This window comes from Physeter macrocephalus, chromosome 10 (genome assembly GCF_002837175.3).
Source record: "Physeter macrocephalus isolate SW-GA chromosome 10, ASM283717v5, whole genome shotgun sequence".
NCBI lineage: Eukaryota > Metazoa > Chordata > Mammalia > Artiodactyla > Physeteridae > Physeter > Physeter macrocephalus.
In genome coordinates, this window is record NC_041223.1 from 60874869 (window position 1) to 60884930 (window position 10062).

Sequence of the window (10062 nt, forward strand, 5' to 3'; positions counted from 1 at the left end):
GGGGCGACGGCCACAGGGCGAGGAGGAGGACCAGGTGTGTGTGTGTGGCGGGGGGGGGGGTGTCTCCGTACTTGGAAACCTGCTGCTGATGAAGTGTGGCAGGATTAGGGCGAGCAGTACCCGCACCGCCCCTCAACCCCAGGACAGATGGTCAGTGGTGGCGCGCACGTCCGTTCTCCCGGTTCCTAAGACGTGATTTGGGGATCCCAGGGCTCCGAAGAAAGCTGCCATGTGCATTTGGCTTGGAAACAATGCACGGGACTTAAGTTCCTGGGATTAGGATTTCGAGTGTCCTCTTGGATATTCCGAGTGGCCCCAGACCTCTCACATTTCCTCCCCCCCCTCATCCTTCTCCCCTCACCTTCCCCGGGGACAGTAAAAAACGCCGGGACCTTGCGGACAGCTGCCCCGAGCGCCAGGCGGGACGAGCCGAGCAAGATTAAAACCTCAAGGCAGCGGATGCTAAGTCACTCAGAATAGAGTTTTCACGTGTCAGTGTTTCCATTCAGCCACTTTCAGACTTCTGGGGAAAGGGCAGGCGCGCGGGAGTGCGAGTCTACACGGTCGTCAATGGTGTGTTACGTGGCAGGGGAAGGAGGTGTCGCGGCAGTTAGCAGATGCGGGCGGCGGGGGGCTCTGCCTGCGGGGTCCCCTTCCCGCGGGGCCGTCGGGACCGGGGGGGCGGGGAGGGTGGCCACGGAGGGGGTGGGGAGGGGGCCGGGGAGAGGGGCTTGTTGCCGGGCCGGGCGGGGAGGCACGCTTCCCGAGGCTGCAGGAGGGGCCGCTCCCTCCCTCCCGCCGCCCGGCCAGCCGGCCCCCAGCGCGCGGCCCCAAGCTCGCTCAGACTCAGCAGTTACTTCACGAACCCCGAGCCCCCGGTGCAATCCAATCTCAGGGTTGTAATGGACCTGAAAGTTAGGCCACCGTTCCTCTGGGCCCCGGGGACTGTAGGGCGGGGAAGCCGGGAGGGGCGCCTGCACGGAGTCCGGCGAAGGCCCGGGGCTTCTGGAAAGTTTAGTCGAGTTCGAAGTCCAGTGCGCGCGCGCTCCCCGTCCCCGGTCTCTCCCTCTCTGCTGTGCAAGGCTGAGGTTCGGAGAGGAGGGCGTAAGGATCGGGGTGATCAACGTGAGGCGGCAGTGAAAACGGATGGAAGACGGTTCGTCCCGCCTCCCCGAGAAATACAGAAATCTCTCTCTCTTGGCAAAGAAACAGCTCTCGCGGCAGGTCCACAGAATTAGAGCGTCGCAGCTGTTGTGGCCAGAACTTCGCAGCCTCGATACTTGGGCAGAGAGGAGCCGCCGCTCGCTCACCGCAGCTCGCTCTTCCCCACTCCTCAGCGCTTTCAGTTTGCAGTGTGTTTCCCCTTTACACAGAGCACCACTCCCCGCCACGTCCCGCCCCCAGCGTGCTTTTGCTGGAAACGGTTACTCCTTTTAGAAATTGGAAAATCGATACCAGTTTAGCCTCTTCCGTGAGATGATGCACTGTCTAACCTTACAGGGAGGGAAACGGCCGAAGGCATGACTCCAGCCCCTGGAGAATTTTACGCAGAAATTTACAATGAACTGTACTCAAGAGCGCTGCTGAAACACACTTTGGTTTACTAGCACTGCTATCAACCCAAGACACATCTCTCACATACTCGCTGTTTGGTTGTGGTTGCGGTTTGGTTAAACGATTGATCAGAAGCTTGCACGGTGGGTGTTTATTCTTCCAGTTTTCTTGAACCAAATCTTGGATGGCTTCCTGATAGTTTTCAGATGCCATTTGCGGCACAGACAGATTTCATATGCCTACTGCAGATTGTCTTCAAAGTTCTAGTTTAAAGAGCATTATGTAAGCCTCTTTCTATTTACATAAGAGCTTTAACTCAAACCTCTCAGAAAACCAGTTATTACCAACTGAAACCCATCCAGGGGAGCAGTATATAACGACCTGTATCTTTACGACACTCTCAAGAACAGCAGTAGTAGTAGTTCATTCTCCTTGAAAAAAGGAATAAGTAGATGTAAAAAAGAATTGGAGTATTTTGCATTTTTATTCAGCTTGGCTTTATATAATTTGAGCATCATTCTTAAGCTTAATTCAGGCAGTGGGGACCATTTATAGGATACACTTTTTCTCCACGTGGTCAGCATTTATCTAGGCCACAGAGCTGGCCGGGCCTCCGTCAAGTTTAATCCCAAATGTGAGAACAAGTTCTAGTTAGTAGAATCAGTTAAGTGCAAATTTAACTAAATTCTAAATTAGTAAAAGGATTCATGAATACACCATCACGGTAAACAAAAGTCAAGCACTAATAAAATATATAGAATAAAATGTAAATTTTCTTTTCCACTACCTTCACCTTCATCACGTTTCCCTTCCCTTAGGTAACCACTGCTGATAGTTTGAGTTCCTTCCTTTCTCTCTCTCTCTCTCTTTTTCCACCTACTTACTAAACTTTTGGGAAGATTTTTATTGTTATACATTGTTATAATTCCCTTTAGGAAGATGGGGTCTGGTGAGATAAGAAACTTAGTAATGAAGAGTTCAAGTTTGGGACACTCTAAAGAAGGAAAATATCTTGTCCCACATGACGCGGGAAGCTAGCTTTGGGGTATTGCTCTCTCACTGTTGCCGCGTTATCTGGAAAAAAACAAAACAAAACAAAACGTCATTTAGGAACTAGCACTTTCATGTCAATAGAAAAGATCAACAAACGTTCTGGGAACATCTTTGTTTAACTATTAGAAGCTAGAAATATTTCAAGAAGGTTCTTAGAGTCTGAGGTTCATTCTGGTGAGCATTTTCTATTTAAACAATCTCCCCTCTCCCTGCAGACCCAGGACAGATGCTGTTCTACGGCCATGTTTCCAACATGCAACTTGTCTTGTTAGGGGAAGGGACTAGATTCCCAAACATCCTCTCAGCGGATACCCTTTCTAACACACAGTTAAGTGTGTTGTGGGTCACGTTGTTACCAAGAGAAATTGTGAATCAGATAGGCTGTGTCTCGAATGTCCTGTCACCTGCCACACTTTTCATTTTGCCCCATCACCCTGATCACACAGTTCCAGGACTGCCCTTTGTGATATTTTAGCCTGTTTAGACTCTTTCCTTGGAGGGACTCCTCACTTGTGGCCTTCCCTGTCATCATCCATCTGACAAGGTAAGCAATGTCAAGGTGTTAAAAGCTGATACATGCTAAGAGGTATTTACATGTTTTTCCAAAGCAGCTTGGAGGGTCCATGTTTTAGGCCCCAAACAATGAATCTCAGTAGTGGAATTGGAATTTAAGACTGTGGTTGGCAGATGGGGAAGATATTTTAGGCAAGAGGGATTTGCAGCATTCCTAAAATATAGCCACATGGCCATGAGTCACCTTCTTTGTCCTCTCTTTAAAGACCAGCTCTACCTCTGTGATCTACCCAGATATGAAATTTCTACTGGAAAACAGTGCCACTGTAGAATTCTTTATTAGTAATTGGGCAGTGTTGGAACTGTTTTAATGGGATTGGTGTTGTAGTGAAGAATTTGCTTTTAGTAACAGGTTCCATGGGACCGACCCCATGATCTGGGGAGAATGACCTATGTTTGGCCAATGAAAGTATTTGCACCCTATAGTGATTGGTTCAGGAAAGGCACATGACTGGAGCAGGCCAATTAGGGCCAATGAACATCAGCCTCATAATTTTGGCTAAAATGGTGAGGAAGAAGAAGAAAAAAGTTAAATCTCTGGTTACCTTATATGCTAAGGTATAAGTAGTCATCCTCTGGGAGCTCAGTTGTGAAGAGGAGACACTTGAAAGAAACCAATACAGAGAAAAGCAAACGACAGAGTAACGTAAGATGATATAATCAAGCCCTTGGATTCAGCTGTGCCTAAAGTCTACCCTTGGATTCTTTTGTTATATAAGCCAAAAAATCACGCTTTTTTTCCCTGAAGTTAGTTTGAGTTTCTGTCGCTTGAAATTGTAACAGCCATGACTCTTCCATGATTCTCATGCTCTTAAGGACAGAGGGTTAAGTTAATCATACATCTCAGTTCATGGCACAGAATCATTGTTGGGTCATGCAAAGCCCTTCTCCTATCTATCTTCCTCCCTCCCTCCCTCCGTCCTTTCTTCCCTTCCTTCCTTCCTTCCTTCCTTCTTCATCCCCATACCTCACTCAGATTCCTGTCTTTCTCATAGGTCACCATTCTAATATGTTTGTATTTTTCTTTTTCCTTTTTCTTTTTAAACCTCAAACTCCTAATTTATCCCTTCCCCACCCTTTCTCTCCCAATTTGTTACCATAAGTTTGTTTTCTATGTCGGTGAGTCTGTTTCTGATTTGTAAATAAGTTCATTTGTATCATATTTTGGAGTCCACATATAAGTGATATCATATGATACTTGTCTTTCTCTTTCTGACTTACTTCACTTAGTATGATAATCTCTAGGTCCATCCATGTTGCTGCAAATGGCATTATTTCTAACTTTCTTTATAATGGCTGGCTAATATTCCATTGTATATATGTCCATTGGACATTTAGGTTGCTTCCATATCTTGGCTATTGTAAATAGTACTGCAATGAGCATTGGGGTGCACGTACCTTTTCAAATTATAGTTTTCTCTGGATATATGCTCAGGAATGGGATTGCTGGATCTTATGGTAGTTCTATTTTTAGCTTTTTAAAGAACCTTCATGCTGTTTTCCATAGTGGCTGCACAAGTTTACATTCCCACCTAGAATTCCACGTATTCTTGAAAATACATGTTGTTTTTCTGAAGGAATTATTTTCAATTCATGTAAATGACATTGTGTTGAAAATCTCGTTCTGTTTCTTGCATTTTCACTCAGTACTGTATATTTAATATTTATTTATGTTGCTATGTGTACATCTAATCTGTTGCTTATAATTGCTTCATAGTTCTCTCTCATGTGTGTATCTGTCAAGCTCCAGTAGGTAAAGAAGAAACCACACTAGGTATTTCAACAAATAATTTAACTTATGGGTTTGATTACACAGGTGTTGGAGAGCTGAAAATGCAAAAAGCAAAAACTAATGAATAATAGAGGTAATAATTGCAGCAAAAAGTAGGGCTGGAGGAGTGAATATGAAAGACTGAGGCTACTAAAACTTTAGAGTTTGGAGGAGGGACCCCAGGGAGAGGGGATTCAGACCTCTGTAGAGAGAGTGCTGCTCAGCTAGTCTTAATACCTTGAGGTAAGAGGAATAGTCTTGAAGAGTTGAGACTCAAAGCTCAGGAGGCATTGGCAGCTGTTGCTGGTGCTTCCAAGGGAACCAGGGCTGATGAGGCTGCTCCAGAAGTGCCAAAAAAAGTTGGAGGTTGAGACAAACTGCTGTGGCCAGGGTGAAGTACCTTTGCTTGGATGATACCGACAGGAAGAACAAGCAGATAAAAAGGACCAAATCTCTCTGAGCTCTCCCTGTCTTCTGGTCTCTCTCTAGGATCTCTTTTGACAGAATTTAATAAGGATCCAACCGACAAAGTAATCTAAAGAATCTCAGCCCTAGTTTTACAAAGTAAGATCTACAAGGGGGAAAATTGGAGTTAAAGGACAATGGTGTAATACTGTGTTTCTACACAAATCAGAACTTTTATACAGAACTTTATGCTTCTGCCTAGTAAGTTGCAACTATTCTTCACAAGATGCTCTAACCCTGTCATCACCGCCCCCCAACGTGCCCCCCGACAAAGGAGACCTAATTTTCCAACAGGTATTGTTTCCATGTATGGGCCACTAATTACTCTTGTATTTCAGTTACAAAAACACTAAATTACAAATTTAACTAACACCAACATTCCTTATATAAAGTAATAGGAAAATAGAAATAGAAATATATATAAGCAAGGAAGATAAAAATATATAGCTGCTACTACTGTCCATGTTTCTATAACTGGTCACAAGGCTGTAGTTGATATTTCCAACTTTCTTTTTCCGGTACCCATTCCATGTTTCTTTGGCTTTCAGCTGGTACTTCAGCTAGTTCTGTACCTGGCCAAAGGACCCCTACTTTCATTTATGAAAGATTTTAATCTTCAGCGGTTCTGTCTTTTTTTAAATTATTATTACTTTGGTTTTCCATTAACTTTCATTCTTGGAAATGTAAGTTCTAAGAGGCATCCCAATGAGTCTCCTATTTTCACTACCTGCATTTTGCGGTAGCAGGATCAGTCAGGATCAGTCAACCTAGTCATTAGAGCAATCCCCTTCTTCGCCTATTGGCTCAATGGCATAAGGAACCAAGAAATGGACAAGTTGACAGCGTCAACTTTCAGTGCAATGGAATAACTGTTATGTCTATTGGTATAAACATTCTTCCTGTGGGAACTAAGACCTCTAAACCAGCAGAGCACAAAGTTGTGAGTATGGAAAGCAAAACTGCAGCCTTACCTGCAATGGAGGCCATTTGGTGAGCAGATGTCTTCACACTCTGTGCTCATTCTATAGGTCTAGCCACAAACCTCTTCCCTAGTCGTTCTTGGCATCGATAGTCCTACCTTGTCCTTAACTGTCAAACCAAACGATTAGTCACTGCGTATAAGTCAGATGCATATCTCTGGCCGTATCCAGTCCTGACAAAGGCGGCAAATATACTGCTCTAATTTCTGCCCATTAGGTGGATTTCTCTTCACCACGATCTTTCAGGGACAGTCCTGATTGGGGCTATAATGTGAAAGGTGTCTGCTTCTGACAACTGAGTGGTGCCCACTCATTTAATCAGAAAGATTCATTTAATCTTTCTGATTAAATCAAAATAACTGATTAGGAGCCCTAATTACATCAGCAAAACCCCTTTCCCTTTGCCACATAAAATAATGTAATCGTGGAACTGCCATTCCACCATATTCGCTGGTCCCACCCATAGACAAGGGGAGGGAATTGTACAATAATATGGGTCAGTGGGAGTCATCCTACATACTATCATGATATTAAAAAAAAGTTTTCACTCAGCATTGTCTTAAGTATCCATCTGTGCTCTTATGTTTACGTCTTTTGTGTTGCTTCTAATTGCTGTATGGCTCCTCATGTGTCCTCAGGTTTTACTTTTCTACTCTCCCAGTTATGGATACTCAGATAGCTTCTAACTCTTTGCCACTACAAATAATGCTACACTGACCAGCTTATTATCAATATATGTTTCCTCATGGACTTTTGTGAGAGTTTCATATATATATATATATATATATATATATATATATATATATATATAATACACACACACACACACACACACACACACACACACACATACATATTTTTTTCATAATCCAGGCATCCAGGGGGAAATTTCTGCATCACAAGTTATTTAAATACTTAATGTGACTGAATACTGTGTCAGATTGTTTTCCCAAATGGCTACACCAGTCTACATTATGCCAGCAGTCTCTGATGATTGCTCTATCCCAGGGAGATCATGTGATATATTGTCCAAATGCAGACACTTTTGACAATGAAAGCAGATATTAATAATTATGATGGACAATAAGTGTAAACTAGGACTGTTTCAGACAAACTGCTCATCCCATCATCCAGGCCAACTCGATGTTATCCAGCTTTCCTATTTCTGCCAAACTATATGTATGAAGGTGTCTCTCTTTTATTTTGTTTTTTTCTGATTATGTTTAAGCATATTTTTCATGCTTGGATTTTGTTTTCTGTAAATTACCCATTTATATCCATTGTCCATCTTTCTTTGGTTGGGATTGCTACAGGAATTCCTTGTATATTCTAGACATAGTAATTATTAGTTATAGACATTGTTGACATCTTCACCCTTTCTGCTTCCTGCCTATTAACTTGCTCCAAAGTGTTCTTCATCAAACAAAAATCTTTAATTTTAATGTAATCATATGCATCAGCAAGGTGGCTACAGAGATATGCCATTCAACTCCCTCTTCAGGGAGAGAAATTTTACCCCAGCTGCTGGGGGTGCTATTAGTAGACACACTTTAGTTCTCAGCCACTAATGGCCTCAAATGGATTCTCAGTTCTATTCCATTGGCATTTATGTCTATCCTTATGTCAGTACCACACTGTTTTGATTACTGTAGTTTTGTAGTAAGTTTTGAAATGGAGACGTGTGATTGCTGCAATTTTGTTCTTCTTTTGCGAGATTGTTTTGGGTATTCTGTGTTCCTTGCAATTCCAAGTGCATTTTAGAATCAACTTCACCATTTCTGAAAAAAAGGCAGTTGAAATTTTAACAGGGATTGCATTGATTTGCAGATCACTTTGGAGAATGTTGCCATTTTAACAATATTAAGCCTTCTAAGTCATAAATATGGTGTATCTTTTCATTTATTTAGGTCTTCTGTAAGTTCTCTTAACAATGCTTTGTAGTTTTAGTGAACACATCTTGTACTTTGGTTAAATGTATTTCTAAGTATTTTATTCTTTTTAATGCTATTATAAGTGAAATATTTTTCTTAATTTCATTTTTACATTATCATTGCTGGTGTACAGGAATGCAATTGATTTTTATATATTGATCGTGTATCCTGCAACTTTTTGAATTCATTTATTTGTTCCAATAATTCTTTTCTTACTATTTTCTACATATAAGATCATATCACCTATGAACAGAGATAATTTTACTTCCTCCTTTTCAATATGGATGACTTTTATTTATTTTTCTTGCCTATTTCCCTTGGGTAGAACTTCTAATACAATGTAAGTAGAAGTGGTGAGAGCATACATCCTTGTCTTGTTTCTGATCTTGAGGGAAAGCTTTCAGTCTTTCAGCATTAAGTATGATGTTAGGTGTGGGGTTTTTACAGATGCCCTTTGTCAAATTGAGAAAGGTCCTTGTTTGTTCAGTGGTTTTATCATGAAAGGGTGATGGATTCTGTCAAATAACTTTTCTATGTCTATTGAGACAATCATGGGTTTTTTCCTACCTTTAATCTATTAATATGGTGCACTGATTGATTTTCATATGTTGAACCAACCTTGCACTCCTGGAATAAATCCCACTTAGTCATGGTGTACACTCATTTAATATGCTTCTGGATTGAGTTAACTAGTATTTGTTGAAGATTTTTACATCTATATTCATAAAGGATATAGGTCTATAGTTTGCTTGTGATGCCTTTGTCTACCTTCAGTATCAGGGTAATACTGGCTTCATAGAATGAGTTAGGAAGTATTGCCTCCTATTCTATTTTTTGGAAGAGTTTGAGAAGGCTTGATGGTAATTCTTCAAATGTTTTGTAGAATTCATCAGTGAATTTTTTCACTGATTATTAAGATCACTTTGCATGGTATCAGCTTGAATGGTTATTTTTACATTCCTGCACTACTATGCAAAGTGAGGACTGCCCCTGTGTGTGTGTGTGTGTGTGTGTGTGTATTTTGTGGTACACAAGAGCAGACTCTATACAGGGCATATATCAGTTCTCAGTTTATAATTATGAGAAGAACTTCAGATCTTTTCTAATAGCTGACCCACTAAGATCTGCTCTTCAATAACTTTGCTAAGTTAAGTTCATCTGAGTCATAAGTCTTACTATGCTAGGCATTTGTACAATAACATAATTGCATAATAGGATGTCAAAATTCCAGTAGGTGGAACTAGTGGCTCTCTAAGGAAAATAAATCAATTTATTGTATAGATGTAGTTACCATGAAATCATCATTATTCAAACCCTTGGCAGATTTTATGTTTTGGTTTTTATTTTATATTCGTATTTAATTTTAACTTTTCTTTCATAACAATTTGTACTTACGAACACAACTTCCTGTGAGAATTTCCTTTTATATGTCATGATAATTCTATTAAAATATTTAAAGGATATGAATTTACCAAGATGTATAAATAAAATAATGAGAAAATAAATAAATATACACATGTGCTTTTAAGCTATTTTATGTGCTGAAGAAAGAATTTTGCAGGATAGATTCGGTAAATATTTCACCCTCAAAAATGAGAGTCTCTTTGGCTTTGTCTCACAGAATTCAGGAACATTCTAGCCATATTTAGCCCAGGAGAGAAGTAAATCTCATCTAATTCACACTGTGGATGGGGGGAACATAAGAGCAAGCATTCACTGAAACTGGAAGCAAGCG